The sequence below is a fragment of the Schistocerca gregaria genome, chromosome 1 (assembly GCF_023897955.1).
Source record: "Schistocerca gregaria isolate iqSchGreg1 chromosome 1, iqSchGreg1.2, whole genome shotgun sequence".
Lineage (NCBI taxonomy): Eukaryota > Metazoa > Arthropoda > Insecta > Orthoptera > Acrididae > Schistocerca > Schistocerca gregaria.
The window spans coordinates 1,060,998,228-1,061,024,266 of record NC_064920.1 but is presented as its reverse complement, the minus strand read 5'-3'; the positions used below and the strand labels follow the sequence as shown (position 1 = coordinate 1,061,024,266).

General features: G+C 42.3%; 1 protein-coding gene across 1 annotated transcript in view; it reads right to left on the bottom strand.

The window, feature by feature from the left end:
• Positions 1-26,039, bottom strand: part of LOC126281296 (rap guanine nucleotide exchange factor 6-like) — a 758,425-nt gene that overhangs the window by 383,731 nt on the left and 348,655 nt on the right. The gene's annotated exons all lie outside the window — the stretch shown is intronic.

Below are 26,039 nucleotides of genomic sequence, written 5' to 3'. Positions count from 1 at the left end.
GCCTCTGATCTCTCTGATTTTATCCTCATGGTCTCTTTGCGAATATACGTAGGAGGGAGCAATATACTGCTTGACTCTTCGGTGAAGGTATGTTCTCGAAACTTCAACAAAGCCACTGAACGTCTCTCCTGCAGAGTCTTCCACTGGAGTTTATCTATCATCTCCGTAACGCTTTTGCTATTACTAAATAATCCTGTAACGAAGCGAGCTGCTCTCCGTTGGATCTTCTTCTATCAACCCTATCTGGTACGGATCCCACACCGGTGAGCAGTATTGAAGCAGTGGGCGAACAAGTGTACTGTAACCTACTTTCATTGTTTTCGGACTGCATTTCCTTAGGATTCTTCCAATGAATCTCAGTCTGTCATCTGCTTTACCGACGATCAACTTAATATGATCTTTCCATTTTAAATCACTCCGAATGCGTACTCCCAGATAATTTATGGACTTAACTGCTTCCAGTTGCTGGATGCTTGAGGGCTGGGCCCTGGGCAGTGAATTGACAACCCGAGCCCTCCTATTAGACAGATGTTGAAGGCGAGGGAGAGCGATCACTTCAGCACAACGGGCGTTGAAATCTTGTTCTAGAACACATGTTATTGAGCCGGCCGTTGAGGCCGAGCGGTTCTAAGCGCTTCAGTCTGGAACCGGGCGACCCCTGCGGTAGCAGGTTCGAATCCTGCCTCCTTAGGTTAGTTAGGTTTAATTAGTTCGAAGTTGCAGGGGACTGATGACCTCAATGTCAAGTCCCATAGTGCTTACTGCCATTTGAACCATTTGAGCATGTTATTCCACGCGAAAATTGGTAAATATGTGAACCTCAGCCACACATACGTTCAATATTATTTTAAAACGTTGTACTGATATTCTACAGCTACTTATACGCCTCAAAACCAAATGAACAAGCGTAAGCGACTAAATAATTAGTCTGAAATGAAGTTAATGATTTTCGATTTACAATTTACACATGGTTATCGCTTTGAAGACCAGCACATGTATCTGAATGCGTTGTGTGCTCGCTGTTTCGGACGTATCCGCAGCTGTGGTATGTATTATGTACACTGGAGGGGGGGGGGGGGGGATTTATGATGTCAGTTGCATCGTTACTTCATGTGAAGTCCGCAGCGACGAGTGAAATTGTGTGCCGGATCGGGATTCGAAACCGGGATCTCCTGCTTATTGTGCAGGGCGTTAACCACTGCGCCACCTGGACACAGTGTTCATCGCAACTGCGCGGAGCACTCTGCGCGCTCCCAGGCTGACCCACATTCCCAAACAGCGCCACAAATCTGCAGTCTCCGTAAATGTTCCAGGATATTCCGGGTTCGTATCCCATGCTGACACACATTTTGACTCGTCGCCCCTGACTCCGGATGAAGTCCCGATGCAGTTGATATCATGAATTGGTTCTCTTTCCTTTCCTCCCCCCCCCCCCCCCCCTTGCCCTCCGCCTTCAAGTCACATAATCCTGCAAATGATCATCACTTTAAGAGTGTTAGCTTTAAAATCCAAGGGAAATAACGCACAATAGCGATGTTAGTAATTAAATAGTGGTACGCTACTACTTCAGTGATGCATTACTTCGCTTCATTCATTTACACTGGGTGTGCGAATTACAACATAAAAATGTCCAAAGAAAAGATGTGTTTCGTATCATCTCAAATGTAAATATGCACATGGGCAGAACTGCAGTCATCAGTCCAAGCAACAGAGAACACGACTTCGTGTACTTCGGCAATCGTGTACTTCGGCAATCGTGTACTTCGGCAACCGTGTACTTCGGCAACCGTGTACTTCGGCAACCGTGTACTTCGGCAACCGTGTACTTCGGCAACCGTGTACTTCGGCAATTTCTCCTCCAGCCTTACAGCACAGCACTTGGAAGGTTATCGACATTTTTGAACTTGGAAACATCTTTTTATTGCTGCAGTATGATATAAATTAACATTCCAGATGCGTTTCTTCTTTTATATTAAAGGCGTTTTCGGTGAATTTTTTGTCCGTTAGAATCCAATACAGGAGAAATTCTGTGAGATCTTTGGTAGGCTTCCGGAAGTGTGTGGCACCAGACGCCTACGCACAGGTCAGCTGCTGTGGGACGCGCTGGCGTCCAGTAGCGTCCGAGATGCGTTTCATCGTTTCAGATCAGGCGAATTTTGCAGCCATGAGATTGTCTCTTCGGTACTATGCTCCTGAAACTCCTACTCGGTTCAGACCGTATGGCATGGATATTTGTCCTGTTGGAAGGCGCCACCTACAATGGTAGGACGAAAATATTATGATCACCGTCCACCGCGACATTGGATGTCGCCTGGTGGCAATGCGGGCTCGTATTGAAGTAAACTGAGCAGACATGGACGGTTAATCACCCTATCGAAGATACGGGCTGCAAGTGGCGAAATACATTGAGGTAAGCAACTTCGACAAAGTGCACATTATTACTACCAAAGCCTATGAAAGAGTATCTCAAAAACGGCCAAGTTTGTCGAATGTTGACGTGCTATTGTTGTTAGCATCTACGGAAAGACGTAGGACAGTGAAAATATCACTGGGCGCTAAATGGTTGGACGTCCACTACTCGTCACAGAACGTGGGATTTGGAGCCTTGTCTGCAATCTGCTCTGTAAAGTAGGACAGATGGTAATCTGTGGAATCTCTGCCGAAAAGAGAAACACTCTGTAAAACCAACAAACGAAGCACTGGAAATCCTCCATATTACGCAAAAAGGAACATTGTTGAACATCCTTGAGGAAAGAGAGATATATTCACATGCATACAGCAACCCAACAAATTTACTGAACGAACAAACCGACCTAATGCACAAAAAGTAGATGTAAAACTTTATTCACTTTATAAATCGGGAAAACGGGTCAACTAATAATATCAGTGATCTAAACAACAAATATCCATAATAATAGCGATAACATGAGCAGTGTAAAACAGACAGAACACCAACACAAATAATGGACAACAACAATAACCAAAAATTAAAAAGAAAAATAAAACTAAATCTAACTTTAGGCAATAACATAATTAGAAACAAACTTATATGAAAAATAATGATACACAACTGAATTTCACATATTTATTTATAATGCTAACTATATAAACATTTAACATCGCTGACCCACTGTCATCCAACTGTCAGAAAAGTAGCATACAGGGTGGTCGGAAATTCCCGTTCCGGGTTTTTAGGACTTGTAGAGGAGAGTGAGCACATCGTATTTTTAATAGGTACCCATGTCCGGAAACGTCATACAACGAGACTACAGAGCGTCAAAGTTATAGGCGCGGTCGTCTGTAAATGTACGTATACACGGGGTGATTCCGTGATAATGTTACATTATGGGATGATGGAGAACTATAAATGTACTAATTTGAAGTGAGGATCCCTGTACAGGAAACGAACGAGTCGAAGGTTTTAAGCGAAAACCGTTCTGATACCTCTGACAGTTGAATACATGTACTGGTTCTTGTGTTGCGAAGAATGTAGGGCTCGTAACTTTCAATAGTGGTAGTGTGGACAAAAACTAGAAACAATGTCCAATAAAGGTGGGCTCTAAATTGAAAGGGGGTTGGGGTAAGTTTCGATAACGAAATGGATCAAGTAAATATAGTAACTTGAACGAAAAATTTCCGAAGCTTCCAATGGGGCAAAGCATCTCATATTGATCCACGTTTGTTTTGGCAGGATTCAGTAATACAGCACTATGGTCTTCATTTGTAGCTATACGATAATAAGAAAATCTTTCATCTACGAGGGTCAGTCAAAAAGTAATGCCTCCTATTTTTTTTTTCTACGTTTAATTGTCAGGAAATTTAAATGCAATTACATAGGTTGAAAACCACAACATTGAGGATCATTTTGTCATTTTTCAATGTAATCTCCGCCCATCTCTACAGTTTTGGTCCATCTTTGAACAAGGGCATGTATCCCAGCACGGTAAAAATCACAGCTCTGCTTCCTAAGCCATTGATGCACGGATGTTTTGACGGCCTCCTCATCTCCAAAATGAATCCCACGATGAGCTTCTTTTAGTGGCCCGAACAGATGGAAGTCTGATGGTGCCAGGTCAGAGCTGTATGGGGGATGAGGCAAAACTTCCCATCCAATTTTGACAATCTCGTCAGAGGTGTGACGACTGGTGTGTGGTCTTGCATTGTCATGCAAAAGAAGAACATCTGCCATTGATTTTGTTGGGCGAACTCGCTGAAGACGTGCTTTAAGTTTTTTGAGGGTTGTGACGTATTGAACAGAATTTATTGTGCATCCCTGCTCCAAAAAATCAACCAGAATCACACCCTCTGTATCCCAGAAAACTGTTGCCATAACTTTCCCTGCCGATCGCACAGTTTTGAATTTTTTCTTCCTCGGCGAGCTTGTGTGACGCCACTCCATTGACTGCCTCTTTGATTCGGGTTCAAAAAAATGCACCCATGTTTCGTCCCCGGTCACAATTTTTTTCAGAAACTCATCTCCCTCCAAACGGAAGCGCTGCAAATGTTGGGAGACTATTGTTTTCCTTGCCTCTTTATTCTGATCGGTTAACATTCTTGGAACCCACCGTGCACAAACTTTTGAGTACCCCAATTGTTTAATAATCGTGATCACACTGCCTTTACTAAGAGAAATAATGCGACACACTTCATCTGCAGTCACCCGACGGTCACCACGAATGATGTCATCAACTTGCTGAATGTTGTGTGGAGTCACTGCACTCACCGGCCTGCCGCTCCGCTTTTCGTCAGTCAACGGTGTTTGCCCTTCAGCTTCCTTACAACGACGAACCCATCGTCTAACAGTGCTGACATCCACTGTCACAACACCATACACCTTCTTCAGTCTTTCATGAATGCGTATGGGCGTTTCACCTTCTGCATTCAAGAATTCAATCACACAACGCAGTCTCAAACGAACATCGATGTCGGCCATCTTACAAACTTCTGCTGTGCTGCCACCTGTTGACACAGAAAGTTACTACTGCAGTGGATTGCAGAAGAAGGTTTGAGGAATGGCGCCAAATTCAAATTTTTCACTTAACTTAATTTTTTTAAGTAGAAAAAAATGGGAGGCATTACTTTTTGACCGACCCTCGTAAACTGAACTGCAGAATCCAAAACAATACCAAACATTTTGTCCAAAAATAAGAGATTTATAGTGATAAGCACGCCCAGGCGTTTCTGGCTGCAACAGACCTGGCGTTCGCCGTGCCTAGCTGACGTGACGTCACGTCATCAACAAGCGCCGAGGCCTTCCTTTGAGTCAGTGTTGCTTTGCTTCACTTACGTATTTCCTTTACCGCTTCACGTGCCCGCAATGCTACAAGGCGCCATTTAAACTGAAGTTGGGTAATGGTCATAAAATTTATTCTCATTAGTTCAAGTCTGCACATATGAATTTTCGCCTCATTTTCACGTCGAGATCTTATCTTTTGCAGCTTTCATGCTTGTTTTTTTAATAAGCTACATGATGTGGAACCCTACATTGTTGATCTTGCGAGACTTTCAGATTTATCTTACGACGGCTGTAGATGTATTTGTGACACTGTTTGCTCATTAGGTCTCCTGTCTTGGCCACCCGAACAATGTTGTCTGTGGACACGGCTTTCCGTCCTTAACTGCCGATGTTTCCCGGACCTCGCTGCAGCCCATGGCTGAGCCAGTGTCCGCGTCGCCAAGCTGGGGGCGCCTAATATTACCGCAGCGGCCTGCAGAACTGGTCCCACGCGGTGATTATCAGCCGGGGAAGGGAAGGCACGCTGAGCAAAAAGACAGCCAAGGACGGCCGCTGCTGCCTTCAGCCTTGGCGAAGGTCGCACTCTGCGCCGACAGCGCTATCTCTGGGCACACGGGAGAACTGTTGCTTTCACAGCGTCGCCGGTAGATGGCAACGGCGTCTACAGCGCCCGCACGGAGCCCGCTGGATTACAGCTGTGGGTTTTAATATACATCTTACTACTGTAAACGGGGGGAAAATCACAATTTGAAAGGCAAGCATCAAATACGCGTGTGTTGCATTCCAGTTTCGTGCACCCACATATTTTATTTAACATCAACCATGCAGTTACAACAGTACTAAGTTAACAATTTCAAATTTCACAATGGAACAATAAATGAGTTTTTAGGTCAAAATATAAGTTTTTAATTAAAAATAAACACACAAAGTCAAAATACATTTTTCTAACTGGTTCATTCCATAGGAGTACTTGCTTCACCTCAACTTACAGTTCAAATCTGTATACGGTATTAGCCTTTTTATAACTATTTCATTATCAAATTGTATTTTTTTTAATTAACGAAAAGTCGCTCCAGATGCTTTTTTTCTAGAAGTTAGTAAGTTTACACGAACAGTTATGGCCTTAAATGTAACGCCATCATCAAGTGTATCAAAAACTACCAAATGCTATTACATAATATGATGTGCATACACAAATTTTTGTTTTTATAATAGTAGGTAAAAGACAATGCTTATATATGTACGGCCCAATATACAACTTATGTTATGCGGTAGATATGCAAGGTCAAATGACAAAAATATAAAAAGGCAAGTAGATTAAAAAGAGCTTTGTGCCCAAAGACGTCGTAAGAAACATGGGCGTGTTGTGACTATAAAAAGCACAGTCCAAAAACTTACCATTAAGATAGTTATAATCGGTAGGGTTCAGCGATTATAATCACGTATGGGAAAACCCCACGCAACCAGTTTCCTGTCCTGTACAGTACTTCTTGTTCGTCTTTGTATTTAGTGCATGCCAGTGCTATACGATTCAAATGTGTCAATCCTCATTGGAATAAACCAAGATTTGTATTAATTCATTACTTCAATTATGGATTTTTCCACTTTTTTTTCCTTGACGGCTAGACATTTATCATTTTATAGACTCGTGTTGTATAATCTGTGTGTTAGCTTGGTAAATGCTCATCACTGTAAAAGTTGAAGATGAGCTTTTATACCGTCAAACTTTCATCCTTGTTGTTGCTGATGATGTGTATGCTACATATAAGAAACCCTGTATCCTAGTTACTCAAATACTGTTTTCATGCATACTGCCATGTGTTTTTATATTTGTATTCCAGGCTTAAAACCGGAGGGGGCACTGACGAATTGTTGAACGGCAAACGATCATGCGCTGATCGCGTTTTCTCGTGGCGCGTGACATTAAAGCGTCCACGAGATATTTCGTATCGATCAGTGTTCGGTGGCTTACTTGGTACTCTTCCAAGAACTGTAGTAATTTGATCGGTCACACGGCATGTAACAAGCGCGTTAACCACTTGGCTCACTGGTCTGATACGAAAGCCGAGGAGGAGGGCATATTTGCGGTAAAAGGTACTGAAGGAATATTAACTACCTGTTCCGAACTGAACTGTAGGTTGTGTTAAATAACATTTCTGGTCCCCATCTTCAATTAATCTTAAAAATATCATGTTCCTCACGCCAATATCCAGAATTTGTAATCGGAGTAAATTTGTGGGCGTAACCTCCATGTCCCAGCCTAATTCGAGTGATGGAAGTCACGAGAGGTTTATTTAGCTTCACGTAGTGGAATCAAGGTTGAGGAGACATTTGCGGCTGTATGGCCTCTAGGTGTGTGTCATGTTGCTGAGATACATGTGATTCACGGTTCCCATCATGGTGAGCAGTTTTCTTGTTCGTAGATTTGAGATTAGTATGAGGAATCCGAACTAGAAGGAATTCTCGTTCATTAATGCTCCTCTCTGCAAAGTGGTAAACTATTTCACTATGTAGAATTCCATGATGTCCTTTTATCCACAGGAAGTGGACGTCTGTCGTATTTCCTTGCTTCTGTTATGGCCTCCGGTGTATCCAAAATACTTCTATTAGGCTGCTTGTCGAATTCAGGATTTTGTAGTTGCTGGATAAAGCGTTATGAGACCGTGAGTATCAGTGAAACTTAGACGTTTATATGACATAATAAATGACCTCCCTTATGGCCAATACCTCTGATAAACGTTTCAGGTGGAAGTGCTATCATTGAACAGGTGTCATGAAATGGGATGAAGAAGGCTTATTCCAGTTCTCCTCCTGTTTTAGAGCCATCAAGCGTAGTGTGGCCAGCGTCGTTCCATAAATTGCTATAGTTCGTAACTGAGGTCCTCCTCTCCCGTTTAATCGTATTCGAAGTATGACACTGACTCTGCATTAAAGAAGATACCAACCGCATAGTGGAAACAAACCTAGTTCGCGTAATTTAGGACTGTTGGTAAAAGATTTCGCCATTTCACACACACACACACACACACACACACACACACACACACACACACACACACGCACACACGCACAGGCGCACAGGCGCACAGGCGCGCGCGCGCAAGCCTGAGAGAGTTTATCCAGGAGATGGTACTGAACAATTATTATATGAAACCAGCTACTAATTCTAGTAAGCATTTGAATTATCTGAAGTACTATTTGGAAATTGGTGCCAGGTGCAGGAGTGGAACCTGTACTGCCTGGCTTTCGCGATCAGTCGTGTTACTGGAAGATTACCCATACTTAACAATCATATGCAACCATTCGCCCGACAAAAGATCCGTACCCAAAGACTGGAAAGCTGCACAGGTCACACCAATATTCAAGAAAGGTAGTAGGAGTAATCCACTGAATTACAGGCCCATATCGTTAACGTCGATGTGCAGCAGGTTTTTATAACATATATCGTTCTAACATTATGAATTACTTCGAAGGAAACGGTCTTTTGACACTCAGTCAACATGGGTTTAGAAACACAACTAGCTTATTATGCACATGAAGTGCTGAGTGCTATTGACAAGGGATTTCAGATCGATTCCGTACTTACGGATTTCCGGAAGACTTGACAATGTACCACACAGGCGGCCCGTAGTGAAATTGCGTGCTTATGGAAAATCGTCTTAGTTATATGCCTGGTTTTTTGATTTCCTGTCAGAGAGGTCACACTTCGTGGTAATTGATGGAAAGTCATGGAGTAAAAACAAACTGCAAAACGCTTTAGAAAAGATATCTGGTGCGAAAAGTGGCAGTTGACCCGAAATAACGAGAAGTGTGAGGTCGTTCACATGAGTGGTAAAACAAACTGGTTAAACTTCGGTTACACGATAAATCAGTCTAATCTAAAAGCCGTAAATTCAACTAAATACCTAGGTATTACAATTACGAACAACTTAAATTGGAAGTAACACATAGAAAATGTTGTAGGGAAGGCTAACCAAATACTACATTTTATTGGTAGGACACTTAGAAAATATAACAGACCTTCTAAGGAGACTGCCTACACTACGCTTGTCCGTCCTCTCTTAGAATACTGCTGCGCAGTGTGGAATCCTTACCAGATAGGACTGAAAGAGTACATCGAAAAAGTTCGAAGAAGGGCAGTACGTTTTGTATTGTCGCAAAATTTGGGAGTGTGTGTCACAGAAATGATACAGAATTTGGGCTGTAAATCATTAAAAGAAAAGCGTTTTTCGTTGCGATGGAATCTTCAAGGAATTCCAATCACCAACTTTCTCCTCGTAATGCGAAAATATTTTATTGACACCGACCTTCATAGGGATAACTAAGGAAAATCAGAGCTCGTTCGGAAAGATACAGGTGTTCATTCTTTCCGCACGCTATACGAGATAATAGAGAATTGTGAAGGTGGTTCGATGAACCCTCTGCCAGGCACTGGAATGTGATTTGAAGAGTATCCATGTAGATGTAGATGTGCCCGAGCACTACTCCTGCTTGTGCGAAATTCTTAATGTCACACCACCTTCAAGTCTTATGCCCAACAATTCCCCGCTTCCGTTCCACTGCAGTGTTGCTACGCCTGTGATATTAGAACCTCTGCGTATCATCCTTGCTTATTTTTCCCAACTAATTGACTTTGCACATTTTGTAAATGCGAAATCAAACCCGGATTCCCTTAAAGTCGAATGACTAGCCCTCTGTCAAGAATTTCTTCTGAGGGGGCTTTTTACAAGAGGTCCAAGACGTAAGCACGGAGTGATTCAGCTAAGTTTTTCCACCTCTACATTTCTGGAAGCGTGTAACCTCTCGTAATCCTGTTTTCACGAAGATGGATTGTGAGAACGTTCTCTCTGCACGATTTTTTTCATAGCTATATTAATTTAGACAGATATCGGTACTAACAACGGTTTTTAAAATACAACTATATTTTCTCCTGCTAATATCTTAGTTCTAAAAAACAGACGAATTCGACACCGCTTCACTCTTGAAAATCGATTGGTAGTTTGAGAGAAATTACCATCTTTACAACTTAGGGTCCCGTCACAGTGGTACCGACTTCTGTGGATGCCGACGACGATCGACATCGGTGAATGACCGCAGAGCTATCAAACCAGTATACCACTACGAGCGCGATCACAATGCAGCCGATCTCATCGCCCGAACGTACAGACTTCAGATGAGAATCGATGAAATTCAAACCACTTTGTTTTCTACGGTAAAATCGGTCGATGGTGTCGCACACGAAATTGGATCGTGAGAAACTGATAACTTTAGGTCAACAAAGGAGTCTGTGGAACCCTGAGTATGAAATATAATATAATATAATATAATCGTGACACAGCTCGGAATCTGTTGACTGAAATCGCGGTTTTATTGGAAATCACAAGAAGGCAAAATCTTCATAGAAAATTTCAGGCGTAAACTGTAATCTCAAAAAATAATTTCTTATGCCAAGAAGCGTGGCTTAAGATTAAAGATACTGTGGCCGATCTATTTGGGTTGTGGTAAATGGGCATTAGCTGTCTATGAATTATCATTACTGCTTACTGCCGTTTTTATGCCAGTAGCGTGGTGATTTCGTTATATGAGGCCTTGCAAATATAGTGTTTGTTTTCCACATTTTAGTGCTTTAAGTGTTCAGAAAGTCTAATTTTAACGTTTGTGTCTGAATGACAGTCACTTACGGATGTTCGTTTTCCTGAATTTATCTGAAGTTTTACGGAGTGTTTGGATACAGAGGAAACTGTCGCAGATTCAGGACGTTACAGCTCAAAATCCTTCGGATAGTATCGCAAACAATGTAAACAACATGGCGTCAATAACGTCACATCATTGGCGGTTTTTTAAATAAACAACAGTTTCTTTTCCAAGACTACGTCACGAAAAAAATTTCAAATTAGAACTATTGTGATCAATCACATATGAATAAGAGAAACATTTCTTGGAAAGAAAACGAGCCAGTAAAGTAAAAAGTTCTATAGCTCTGTGACTGGCACCACAATAAACAATATTATTTAAAAAATTGTGAGACGAAAACTGATAATTTGACTAAATATTATAACTACCACTAAAAAAATTCAATTCAAAATGAGCAGCAAGAAGTGGCGTCAGCAGCCATTACGAATCTTCCACATTCTTGCTGCCGTTCATTAAATGTGTTTCTCCACAATCGCGCTTGCGGTTGCGGTTGTTGTGCCACTGTTAACTGACAGATCAACCAACACAAATGCTTGAAGACTAAATTAACTTTAAAAATACATTATGTCCTAAAAATCGTAAAGCCTTATTATTATAAAATTTTAGACTATTTCCTACCTCACTATGAAACGCTTTAAGGCATTATCGTTTCTTTTAAGAGCACACTTTCTTTGTGACAACCATGTTTACATATTTCATACGCGCGAAACGACAGTAGTCGTGGTCATATGTGTGAAAGGGCGTAGCACTTCACTCAAACAAGAACATGGCAAACCAAAGGTTAAAGCAATCTTTTAGTTAGTAAATGTATTAGAAACACTTTACGTACTGTACTACTTACTATCGAATCCAGGTCAAACTGCATTCTTTAATTCAATCTGTGCTGTGCGTACTCCAGGTGTGGCATTTAACAACGTACTGGGTATAGTAAAGTGTGAACGCGCTGGGTGTAATAGCCAAAGGCCATACGAGTACGGTTTCAGGCCTCTATCGATGTTTATCACTCTACTTAGTAATGAAAAAATATTCTTTAATATGTCCAATTCCTAATAGAAATCATATTTAAGTTTTACAAAATTTAGGTTCCATGAAACTAACAGCAACAATAACATGTTGTAGTACAATCATTCGCACATAGTCCTGTATTCAGCGCCATTTCGCATCCTGATAACATCTCAAACCACTAACAAATTCGTCAAAGTACATGATTTGTTGCTAAATAAAATATACAGCAGTAAAATAAACATTTCATAAAACAATGATATAAAATAATGTACAGGTACCTACGCTAATTACCAAATGGTACTTAAATTATTTTACGTTTGGTTTCTCAATGGTTAGATTATGATCTCAACAGTATTTCCCATCTTTCAGAAATTTAACAATGTGATTAAAATTATCTAAGAACTTATTTTTAACGAACTCACTATTTTAAATCTCTGGGTGCCTCTTAATACGATCATAAATGTCCATTACTTCCAAAATATTCATCATATGAATCTTTCAGTTATCTGATACTTGGTGCCCCGTCTCTTTCGCTGGGCTGCAAACGTTGACGTGTTGCTGTTTGTCAGTAGAAGTATTACATGTTATTTATATCTGATCTGCTCGCCCTGTTCGACCATTATTTTCAAGGAGTAGATCCGGATGCTGTTCGCCTTTAATGTGAATATAAGCCAACTCCTATAGCACCGGAAGGGAAGCCGATTGTATCGTATCACAGAATTTGTAGCGAACATGGCAGCACAGTCACGCTGAAAATATTTGAAGATAATACAAGGAAGTGAAACAACTTAGCAGGCGAGGAGCACGAATAAATGTCATAGATGAAGAGATTTGTATAGAACATTTGAATGAAGAAGACGACAAAGAGGAAAAGTAACTTTACAAGATGAAGACCAAATTGTATATCAAGGAGATGACGTAACAGTAGTTGATATATAGGAGTGTTCTAAATGCTTCTTGTAAACTTCACGCATAATTTTTTTTAGAATAGAATGAGAAAGGTAGTTGAAGCCCTCCCAGCAGACGATTAAACTGGCTTCAGAAAGCGATGATCCTGTAATGATAAAGTTACGACTGCACGCCAGTTAATCGAGAAAAAAGAAAAAATGATCAGGACGCTCTCACTGCGTTCGTCGATTATAAGAAGGCTTTCGATCGACTGAACAAAAGCAAATTGAGTATTTTTGGAGAACTATCGTAGCCGGGACATTTTATACAACTAATAGAGAAATAATACATACGGAGAGAAAGAAAGTGGGGAAAATGGCGCAGTGCGACAAGGGTGTTTCCTTTCGCTTATTATATTCGGAGTACAGTTAGACAACTAAGTTAAACAGTGAAAACTGCAAGTTTAACAAAAAGTTAGATTTATATCAGTACACACAAGCATGAATACTCTGCTGTTTCCACACGACCAAATAATTAGTCAAACGACAGAAAATTACCTCCAGTTTGGAATCAAATATGTAAGAACTATGAACTAAAAATGTCAGGAAATACCTAACGTAAAGTTCTTCAAAGGATTTTTCAACACGTTCCATACTAGCACTAGATGGGCAATCACTAACACTTTCAGCTAACGGGGTGCGATATTTGCTAAGAATATAAGCTGGACGTCACTAACAAATTATGTAACTTTAAAACGGTACGCAGGCAATAGGCACGCCATCGTATCAGACTGTTTGGTCAAGCAAAGCTGAAATTTTACAAATCCATCCCTATTCTTATAGTATCATATGGAAGCGAATCTTAGATAGAGAGAACAATATATAGTCGACTGAAATGAAAGGATATTTTAAGAAAGTTAAATAATGTACCCTCAGAGGTCAAATACAGAACAGTATTACATTCGAAGAAATTAATATTTATAGTGTAAACGAAAAAATTATCAACAAGTAATTGATTATAAACTAGTACGTAAGAGGAATGGATGGTCTACGAGGAAGAAAATGGCACAAATGGCTCTGAGCACCATGGGACTTAATTTCTGAGGTCATCAGTCCCCTAGAACTTAGAACTCCTTAAACCTAACAATGTCAATGCAGTAAATCTTGTACAGGAGCGACGACAGCACCGACAACGCCTAGCTGCTTGGCGGGTGGCCCTACACGCAGGCGTCAACCAGGGATCGTTTGGTGAGCAAGCACAGATGGCTGGAAGAGAGGACGAAAAAGATGGAGAAATGGGTATGAGAAACGGAATAACGATTTCCGTGTTTAAACACGGCGTTAAGTAGATGGAGTAGTCAACCGTGCTAAGCAGATACTCATTTTCTACGGAAGTCTTTGAAGTTTGTCGCACTAGCAAGAAGCATTTGGTCATTGCGCCCTTACAAACGGAAGACAAAGTTTCAATTATCACTTTCAAAAAAATAAACGTACTAATTTAATCTTTTGTTTGTATGCAAGTGACGCCTGCAGTCCTGGAAAGTGTCTTGGAAGGAAGATATAAGATGGAGGAAAATGGAAACTAGCCGAATTAAGTAAAGTGATGCTCAGGGAATCACATTCACAAACGAGACGAAGTAGTAAATTAATTTCGTCACTTGGGCAGCTAAGTGACTGATGATGGTCGAAGTAGAAAGGATATAAAACTTAGACTGACAATGGAAAGAAAAGCGTTTCTGAAGAAGAAAAATTTGTTAATATCGAGTATAGACTGAAGTATCATGAAGACCTTTCTTAAAGTATTTGCCTGGATTGTAGCCATGTATGAAAGTGAAACATGAACAGTAAACAACTTAGACAAAAAGAGAATAGACTGTTTCGAAATGTGCTGCTACAGAAGAATGCCGAAGATTAGATGGGTAGTTCACGTAACTAATGACGAGGTACTGAAAAGAATTAGGGAAACAAGAAATTTGTGGCACAACCGAACTAGAAGAAGGGATCGGTTTGGAGGGGGGGGGGGGGGGGAGGGTGGTAAAAATACGCATCCGTGACAGGGATAGTCATACGACACAAAAACGTTATGAAATTACGTTAAGCACTCGTGGCCTGTTTACGAACTAGGCAACATGCTAGAGTAGTAGTGTGTCAGCAACCACTGTTCATCAGTAGAACGAAAAACCAGTCCAAAATTACAAGTTTTACTTTTTTTATTCACTAGATGGCTAGTTTCGGGCCAACACCCATTTTCAAATCATCGTAACTAGTAAAAATGGTATTTCCGAATATGTGAAAACCGTGTCAAAAATTTGCAAGACATCTTCGGAAATATCATTTTTGGCTATGTTACGATGATTTGAAAATGGATGTTGGCCCATAACTAGTTATCCATTGAGAAAAAAGAAGTAAAATTTGCAAACTTTGGACAGGTTTTTCGTCGTACTGAAGGCCGGTGAAGTAGGGCCGTCGTTAGCATACTGTTTTAACTTTCTTTTCTTCACTTTGCCTCAGAGGTAGCAATCCTAAGTCGTTAAATCTAGACAACGGATGGCCGCATCGTGTAGCCAGAGCGATATGTAAGATGGCTGGGAAGCTTTTCTTGGAGTACGGCCATGTTTTGGAGTAGTGTGTGAGCCGTTGTACCAACCTGCTAAAACCAAATTATGTTCAGTCATCCTCTTGCCTGCAATTTTGGAATATGAGAACAACAACGTTTTGCAGCAGAGTTCAGCATTGAAATAATATAGGGACCAGTAGTCCCACAAATTACAAACACACCATAATTCAAGTTTTGGACTTGACAGCGGCGTCATCGATTTTCCTGACGCCAGTACCGACAGTTTTGTTTATTAACAGATCCGATCATGCAGAAGTTTGCTTTATCAGGTATCAGCAACTGTTCGAGAAACAGTGGTTGTATGTTAATCATTGCGAGAATAATATGCTTAGGCACAAAAGATTCACCACCAGCACCAACTCTTGCACTATCTGCAATTTATATAGACGAAACTTCTAGTAAGTGGCTCAGTGGAAGTCCTGAAAGTTGTTACGTGTGCCACCGTCTGGGTCTGTCCCGTGTTCTCGTGTGTCGTAACACTTCCTCCCCGGTTTGGTGACTGCCGGTTCGCAATACTATCCTCCTCTGTCTCAGTCACCTGACAATGCTGTGCCTCTTGAGTACAGCCTATTGGCCATCAATACTGTTATGTCGCAAAGCTTGCTGAATTTCACAGGCCATCGCTCCACGGCTAAGTACGTACCTGATTATTTTTTTTCAGTGCTGCATGAAGAACTTCTTACCTATCTGCTGTACTTCCTCGTCCGACAGGACTCGTCAAGCCTTCAAGGCCTTTTCTAAGATACCGAAGCTGTGATAACCGCAAGGCGGGTGCGCGAGTGTCTCCCGCGGAAGTTAGCTGGCCTTCCAGAGTGACCGGCGCACCATTCCACAACAAAGGTTTTGACAGACACGCTACCCTATACACATACTTCATTCTCAGACTGCTGTCTACCAGTGTTGACGCATTTGATACAAACATCGCCACAGTTCACTTTTCCGCATTTACTGCACACAAGAAACAAATATCACCCTAAGCCCTTGCCCACACGTCGGTTACGTTGTATATACACTGCACCAACGCCCTCAAATGGAAACTTTCTGATCGCACCCTTATTCATTGCTTTCACATTAATGTTGAAGTAACTCAGTTTTTGTACGCGAACATAATCAGTATGTTTCTTTTGAAGCAGATTCGTATGTCATACAGATACAGTGTCATGGAGAGAGCTGCACCCTGAAGGAACCAAGAGATCCACTGCGAACTGGGTGGGCATGTTCATACGATCACTTATGCCAATGATTACTGAGCCGTGGCTTCCATGAGGGCGCGCACGTGACCCTATTAGCGCCACTTGCGCGCGTTCCATCGCCTTTGGCCCTCGTCGTATCCTCTTCGCTGGGTTGTGTGTTCCCTCTGGGGCTGTGGCGTGGCGAGTGATGTGTCGGATACGAAGCTGGACAGGTGTGCGTGGTCGCGAAGAGCACCGGGTTGAATTTACTGTACTGCCCTGGTCACCATATTCTCCTATCCCCCCAATTCCGCAGTTTTAAACCCAATTTAGAAGCTATGGGACCTCTTCGATTAGGGTTTCCGCTCCAACGATGCTCATCTGAGAAACCTAGCACAGCTGGCCAAGGCATTCTAGTCGTTACCTTACAGGACCTCAGTTACTCTCTTCCGGCACGTCCGCGCTGCAGAAGGTTCTGGATTTTGACAGGTGGTCACATTAATGTGACAGACACGTATATCCACGACCTGCAAAATCCTCCATCCAGCACTTCTTGACGCTTGTATTCACAAGCATAGGCCCCTGAAGCCATAATAACACGATTTGTGGTAATGTGGCAGAATAACTGTTGGTGCTTCAAAGCTGAAAGTGTAGTCATTTTGTATGTGTAGTTCCATCCACCTGCCTGGCAACAGTGATCCAAATCCTCGTTGGCCTCCTAGGTGGAATCCTTTATGGCGGTAAGTGTACATGAAGCATGATCACGCAGGGGTTTCACCAGCACCACTTAGACCGAAAATGTTTCCGCCTGGCGTTCCAAATGTGCCATTATTTTGTCCAGCTGCATTTTTCCCGGTGTATGTGTTAATATCTTTAGATTGAGCGGTAATTCCGTCAATTAATCCGTCATTACTGCCGTCATTTTCTGCTAAATGAACGAACAGCGATAATTTCATCATTTGAAATCATACCAAAAAAGTATCATTGTCTTTTCGCAGTCAGTCCCTCTCTCTCTGATGTCATTTTACACTCAAAACAAACGAGGCCAACATGTAACATACGGCTCATCGTGAACTCCGTAACAGACACCACGCCAAGATCCGTGTATGGCGGTTGTATGAATTTGAATTTTAGAATTCTCGTCGTAGCAAGTAGTACGTCCACAGTGTCAAACCTAAACATTTAAAGTTATTTTTTAAAAAAACACTAATGTGGATGAACTGGGTCAATGAGGGCTGGATAAACTAGATTCCACGGTGATAAATACAGATCATTAACGTTTCGTTTGAGGCACATCTTATGATTAGCTTTGAAAACGTGCTTATTCTTAGTGCAGGTAGTCTAGAGAGCTTTTTAGTATCTTTCTACTTTGCCAATAATCTATTGTGTTCAACAACTAGTAAGCTGCTTTCTAAGAGTACATCGTTCATTGCATTATTTCATTTTCCACGTGCTGATTGCACCCGGTTTTGCTATTTACAGGTATCAGTTTATAGTTCGCCGTAAATATTTCTATCACAAACCACAGCATTAGTAGGCGGCTGAAACAGCTACTGACGCAGAAGAAGTTCTTCAGCGCTTCGATGATACATTTCGAAATGACCGCCACGACAAGCAACGACCGATTATAGCATCGTGAAGAGCAGTTTGAAAAACCGAACGGCGTTAATGGCCAAACGAGGATTTTGCAGTAGAACGAGGTTAAAGGCAAATTAATTATTTATCTGACGAACAAGAACATTTGTGTATGAGGATAGCTACTTCGCGCTATACTGTTTATCTTTTAAGACATTGTTTCTGGTGAACTGAGTCTTCACAGGTGCAAGTATTGAATGAATAAGTATATGATTTCTTTTCTACGACGATTTATTCGGTGATCTCTAAGTCACTAAACATTTTCTGGGGAGTGTAACTTTCCTAGTACCTTCAAGTTTTGACGGATCCCACGCAGATTAGTTTCCTAGCATGAAACATAGAAGGTAATGTTCATACCGAGAGAGATAAGCTTAGGAGAAAATGTTTAAAAAATCTAATTTCATATTTAGTATTTCTCCTAGTGTACAGCGACTTTCGAATAAAAATTGAGTAATTACTTTGCCCAAAGTAACGGAGAAGGTTATTCTGCAGGAAATTGCGGAGACACAGGGAACAAAGCGGAACGGGCGGTCGTGTTTGGCAGTCGCTGCGCTATAAATACGCACAGAGTGCGTGTCTGCCGAGCCGTGCGAGTCGCGTTTATCAGCGCCGTCTCATATACTACACTAACACTACACTTCCCCTCTGCTGGATTACCATCTCTGTCGTAAGAGCCGCTGTGCAGAATGTGTAAAACTTCCTTACCGGGTTGTATAAAGTTTAAGAGAGAATGGAATCGTATCTTATATTCGTTGGCAGTAATTCATCCTAATAAGAAATACACCAGCTACCTACCAAACGAGCACAAGAGAAAGGGCAATCACAGACAATTAGCCAGTGTTCACCATCACAAACCCATTCGCTTGTACTAATCGACACACAGGTTTCACTCCGCTGTAACAGCAGTTATAGTCGCAATGCAAGTACAGGAAAAATATCAGAAAATCGATGTGTAAATGCATCACACGAAAAATGTTTCTTTAGTCATCTCATATCCGACTCCTGACTTACAACATTTTCGAAAGTCTTGGAATCCCCGGGATCGATATCTTACCCGTATCAAAGTCGATAAGGGACAAAAACCGTCTAGATTCTTCATTTCAGGGGTTTGACCAACTGTCTGCATAAATAATTAAGTTTGTACGGAACCTTCACAGCACGAGTCCTACCCGTACCTGGACAATTTTTGCCCCTAGTATTGCAGGTATGGACATCACAGTTGTTCTCTAATTGTGATGGCCTAATTACGGCAAATTTCACTAGTGAATATCTATTGTGACGGCGCAGTTAAAATACTTAGCTCCTGAGGTCTATCAACGTGACGTCTGTGGCTGAACCCCACATATTATTCTCGCTGCTCGGTTTTGTGCAAGCGATACTTTCTTTGTAAGTGGTGCGTTACCCACAAAATTATTCCGTAAGAAATTATTTAGTGAAAATACACAAAATATGATATTACGAGGTTGATTCGTTTGTGTCCAACATTAGCAGTTATACGAAGAGCGAAAGTAGGTGAAGTGAACGGTTTGTGAAGCTTAGTAACGTTTCTTCCAGTTCAAGATTTCATCAATATGCACACCGAAAACTTTGGAGCACTCTACCGTATCTACTGATTCATGCTTATGTACTACATCAGTTATTGGTATGCGTTAAAAGGAGGATATTAGTAACGTACGATTAATGTAATGTACATTAGAAGTACGGCATGTCAAACTTTATAAAAACTCCTATGTTGTTTGTTAGGGGAGAGGGAGAGGAGAGAATGTGATCCAAAGATGAAAGAATTTTATTTATTCGGTTATACACTGAAGAGCCAAAGAAACTGATACACCTGCCTAATATCGTGTAGAACCCCCGCGAGGACACGTAAGTGCCACAGCGCGACGTGGCATGGACTGGACTACTGTCTGAAGTAGTGTTGGAGTGAATTGACACCATGAATCCTGCAGGGCTGTCCACAAATCCGTAAGGGTACGAGGGGGTGGAGATTTCTTCTGAACAGCAAATTGCAAGGCATCCCAGATATCTGCATCTAAATGGATACCCTGCGAATCGCATGTAAGTGCCTGGCAGAAGGTTCATCGAACCACCTTCACAATTCTCTATTATTCCAATCTCGTACAGCGCGCGGATAGAATGAACATCTATATCTTTCCGTACATGCTCTGATTTCCCTTATTTTATTGTGGTCATCGTCCCGCCCTATGTAGGTCGGTGTCAACAAAATATTTTCGCAAGCGGAGGAGAAACTTGGTGATTAGAATTTCGTGAGAAGATTCCGTCGCAAAGAAAAACGCCTTTCTTTTAGTGATGTCCAGCCCAAATCCTGTATCATTTCTGTGACACTCTCTCCCATATTACGCGATAATACAAAACGTGATGTCTTTCTTTGAACTTTTTCGATGTACTCCGTCAGTCCTATCTGGTAAGGATCCCACAACGCGCGCCAGTATTCTAAAAGAGGACGGGCAAGCGTAGTGTAGGCAGTCTCCTTAGTAGGTCTGTTACATTTTCTAAGTGTCCTTCTCCACAACGTTTTCTATGTGTTCCTTACAATTTAAGTTGTTCGTAATTGTAATTCCTAGGTATTTAGTTGAAGGTATTAGACTGAATTATCGTGTAACCGAAGTTTGAAGAGTTCCTTTTCGCACTCATCTGGATGACACCACACTTATCTTTATTTCGGGTCGACTGCCACTTTTCGCACCTTTCCGATATCTTTTCTAAATCGTTTTGCAGTTTGTTTTGATCTTCTGATGACTTCATTAGTCGATAAACGACAGCGTCATCTACAAACAACCGAAGACGGCTACTCAGATTGTCTCCAAAATCGTGTATATAGATAAGGAACAGCAAAGGGCCTATAAAACTACCTTGGGGAACGCCTGAAATCACTTGTGTTTTACTTGATGACTTTCCGTCAATTACTACGAACTGTGACCTCTCTGACTGGAAATCGCAAATCCAGTCACATAACTGAGACGATGTTCCATAAGCACGGAATTTTACTACGACCCGCTTGTGTGGTACAGTGTCAAAAGCCTTCCGGAAATCCAGGAATACGGAATCGGTCTGAAATCCCTTGTCAATAGCACTCAGCGCTTCATGTGCATAAAGAGCTAGTTGTGTTTCACAGGAACGATGATTTCTAAACCCATGTCGACTATGTGTCAATAGACCGTTTCCTTCGAGGTAATTCATAATATTCGAACAAAATATATGTTCTAAACTCCTGCTGCATATCAACGTTAACGATATGGGCCTGTAATTTAGTGGATTACTCCTACTAACTTTCTTGAATATTGGTGTGACCTGTGCAACTTTGCAGTCTTTGAGTATTTTCAGTGATGTTCATGTCTGGGGAGTCTGGTGTTCGACGGAAGTGTTTAAACTGAGAACAGTGTTCCTGGAGCCACTCTGTAGAAATGCTGGCCGTGTGGGGTGTCACACTGTCCTGTTGGAACTGCCCAAGTCCGTCGGTATGCACAATGAACATGAATGGATGCTTACCCAGGTATCGCCTGTCAGAGTTGTGATCTAGACGTATCAGGGGTCCAATGTCAGTCCAATTGTACACACCCCACCCCAATACAGAGCCTACAGCATACACCAGCCAGAACAGTCCCCTGCTGACATGCAGGGCCCGTGGATTCATGAGGTTGTCTGCATACCCGCACACTTCAATCCGCCGATACAATTTGAAGCCAGACTCGTCCGACCAGCAACATGTTTCCAGTCATCAACAGTCCAATGTCTGTGTTGACGGGCCCAGGCGAAGCGTAAAGCTTTGTATCATGCAGTCATTAAGTTACACGAATGGGCCTTCAGCTCTGAAAGCCCATATCGATAATGTTTCGTTGAATGTTTCGCACGCTGACAGTTATGGATGGCCCAGTATTGAAACCTGTAGCAATTTGCGGGAAGGTTGCAGTCCTGTCACGTTGAGCGGTTCTCTTTAGTCGTCCTTCGTCCTGTTCTTGTACGACCTCCTCCTGACCGCGGCGATATAGGAGATTTGATGTTTTAACGGATTCCCGATATTCACGGTACACTCGTGAAATGGTCGTACGGAAAAATCCCCACTTCATCGCTACCTCGGATATACTGTGTCCTGTCGCTCGTGCTTCAACTATAACAGCATGTTCAAACGCACTTAAATTTTGAAAACATGCCATTGTAGCAGCAGTAACCGATGTAAAAACTGCGCCAGACACTGTTGTCTTTTACAGGCGTTGCCGATGGCAGCGCCGTATTCTGCCTGTTCACACATCTCTGTATATGAATATGCATGCCCATATCAGTTTCTTTCGCGCTTCAGTGTATTACAACAAGAGTTCGTAAAGTAAAAGTCTAATATTTGCAATGTATTTGCAGTTACTTTTAACTTAAGGCAATAGATTGATCAGGCTTTTTGCACTTTTTTATTTTAGATTAATCGTGATGCGAGATACATAACGTTATTTTTTTTCTTTCCAGGTAGTTTATAGTGCAGTTCCTTCCCAATAAAAACAAATACAAAAACTTGTGCCTCTACGCTCTGTTCCCGCCTGATGGAAGCAACTAATGAATTTATCGTCTATCTCGTTTCTTTATTTGGATCTTTGAGTGCTACGGCAGTTTTCAACCAAGCATGTTTCTTTCAATTAGGATCTGTTGAATTAAAGAAGCACCTATGATGCTTATATTCTACTACCAGCAACAGTACACACTGTTCTACTCGACCAACTCAGCTTCAACAACGAAAGTAGTTCGTGCGTGGAACATCAGATGAATGCGTTCTGTGCTGCGAATGCCGAAGTGGAGAGCGCCCCAACTTCCTCCGAACGTTCGCGAGTGCCTATGAATGCTGAACCGAACACGACCGAACGCTGCCTGCTTGTGCTCCCCTTCTATGCACAACAGGGACAACGCTCGTAAGGTGACAGTCGTTTGATAGTGTACGCTCCGATATAATCCGGGATTTAGGCTTCATCAGGGACGAATGACATTCAGAACTGGTATAGGGGTGAACAAAGGAGGTTCCTTATCACCCAAACTGGTTTTTTCAGCCCTACAAACCTGTCAGGTTCTGACACTCGAAAAATGGAGCAATACGTACTGACGGATATATCTGGACCACCTTTGTTTTCCTGACGACACTGTACAGTTCGCTTTCAGTGCAGGTTAACTACGAATGCGAAGGTACCATGAATGGAAAGAGTTTGAAAGAAGGCCTGAAAATCAATTATAACATGCCTGAAGTAGCACACCCAGCGATCACAATGAAAAGGAAATACTGTTAATTATCACAACAGAGCCATTTATTCTGTATTTAGGGAAGAACAAGACAGTAAATTAAAGCTCTCAACAATCTTAAAAATCATTTGAGCACCACAGTGCTTTACTAGATATGGTCCTGTTGGAGGTGGTACGTCGTTGCCTTCCTCCGACGTTTGAACTGTGTTAGTCAGCCTGTTATAGAGCGACAATAAGTTTAACGTGGCCTTCGAATAACGATTCAGCTCAGCTTTTTTCACATCGAAAAACCTGCCAGACGTAAAAGCAGTGATAATTTACAGATAAAAATCCTAGGATTGACCGTCGATCAAAGCCGAGACCTTTATCATTGCGCCACCGAGCTGAAGATAACGAGGGGATTTTAAAAAATGGAATCGCCTGTAGTGTTTCTGGGAAGCAATCTGAGGTTTCTTATAAGTTAGTATTTGAATGTGTACTAAGCGGAAACTTTGCTTCAGTTACGTATTACCAGTTTTAAGGCCGTCATTCATTGAGAAATTCAGGCTTACTAATCTATCAATGCAGATATGCATTCTGATTTCCTATCTCCTCTAGGAAACTTCGAAGAACTTGGATCAGGAAACAGACTGGAGTAGAAGGTGTAACGGAGGTGGGCGAGGTATTTCACCAGGTAGATGGACCGAGAATGTTTTACGTTGAATTTCGAAACAAGGAAATAGCGAGACCTGCCGGGAAGTGCGTAAATATCATTAGAAAACAAGCAGGACAAACAAGGAAGCGCGTAGTTCACAAAGGTAATGCCTGAGTAGTCTAGAAGGGGCTTTATCACGCAGTGGATGTCAAAAGATTGACAACAGTAGTGGTGGTAATACGTTTTAAGTATTGTCTCCGTTGTTGAATTCTGCCAGTCCGAAACATACTGCCTATAGACGATATGAAATGATATTCTTTCCGTACAGAATATTTGGTTCGGTGATGAGGTTAAGGTAGTAGAAACAAACGTGCGTTCCTCGTTTTCAAGCGCCCATATCTTGTTGCCGCCCAAGTGCGTACATCTGTCGTAGGGAGGGAGGGAGGGAGGGGACAGAGGGAGGGGATAGAGGGATAGATAGGGAGGGAGGGATAGATAGGGAGGGATAGATAGATAGATAGGGAGGGATAGATAGGGAGGGAGGGATAGATAGGGAGGGAGGGATAGATAGGGAGGGATAGATAGGGAGGGAGGGATAGATAGGGAGGGAGGGATAAGGAGGGATACGGAGCGAGGGATATGGAAGGAGGGGGAGGGAGGGGGAGGGGAGGGAGGGGGAGGAAGGGGGAGGGAGGCGGAGGGAGGGGGAGGGAGGGGGAGGGGGGAGGGAGGGGGAGGGAGGGGGAGGGGGGGGGAGGGAGGGAGGGAGGGAGGGAGGGAGGGAAGGCTGGAGGGGAAGCTGGAAGCAGACAGTCTGTGTTAGAGGGCAGGCCTGAGTGTTAAATGTACGACCGCATGAGCGAAACAGGCGGGGTATCGGCGGAGAGTTGCGAGCAAGCAGTAAGCCCGGCATGTAGCGGGCGCTTGGAGCAGTCAGTGGCTGTAGGAGCGCAATTCGTATGGCGGAACTGTGTTTCGACGTGGCAATGTGAGGTATACCTGACGGAATCGCCTTCGGTGTTGAGTCCGTGTGAGCTGCCGTACACTCCTACTGACAATGAGACGTTTGTACTGCCACTCCGCCTCGCCTGAGTTAGACTTGCCGCCAGGCCGCCTACTGTTTATTGATGAGCTGCTACGTTCAGACCTTACTTGTTCGGGGCTTTATCCTCCGGTACTTACAATTAGTGGTTGCCGTTACAGCTCCACTGTCCGTCGGTGTATCTTGTTATTTGGTTTTGCTTTGCTGTTCCCGAGTGCTTTACTCCTCTCCAGTGTATTACGTTCTACGGAACTTCTTGTTTATAAATTGATAGTTATCTGTAATTCAGAAACTTTTGCGTCCGAATAGAGAGCGATCTTATGAAAAAAAATTTATTCGCCTTTTAAAAGTGGCTCATTATAACTCAGTATAAGTATTTAAAGTTTCCTTTTAAGCTCATATTGGCGGTCGTGTTGAAGTCCAGGTTTGAACACTGATTACTTAGGTCACACTCAACTTTTTGGTTAAGCAAGGTAAAGGTAGGAGGAATTTGATGTGTTTACACGAACTTAATCTGCTTTTGAAGTACTGCTGGAAGTTATTTCAAGGGTTGTGCGCTGTCTATACCTGTTAAGACGCCCAGCGCCTAGTGACAATGCCATGCATTGTTCCTGAGGCATCAAGGTTTAATACTGCAAGCACAATTTTTATTTCATCACAAAAATAATTTATGGGCATCAGAACCTTGTTCTCCGAATAGTTGAGTCGCCTGTGTTACGAGATATTGATCCTATAAAAAAGGGAGGGGAGGGGCAATTTTTTGTTACGTGCCACACGCTACAATAAGTTTTGATTTTACTAGAAGTTACGTTATTGATCTCGAGCCCGCCTGGCTAGCCGCGAGGTGTAACACGCTGCTTCCCGAGCGGGAAGGCGTGCCGG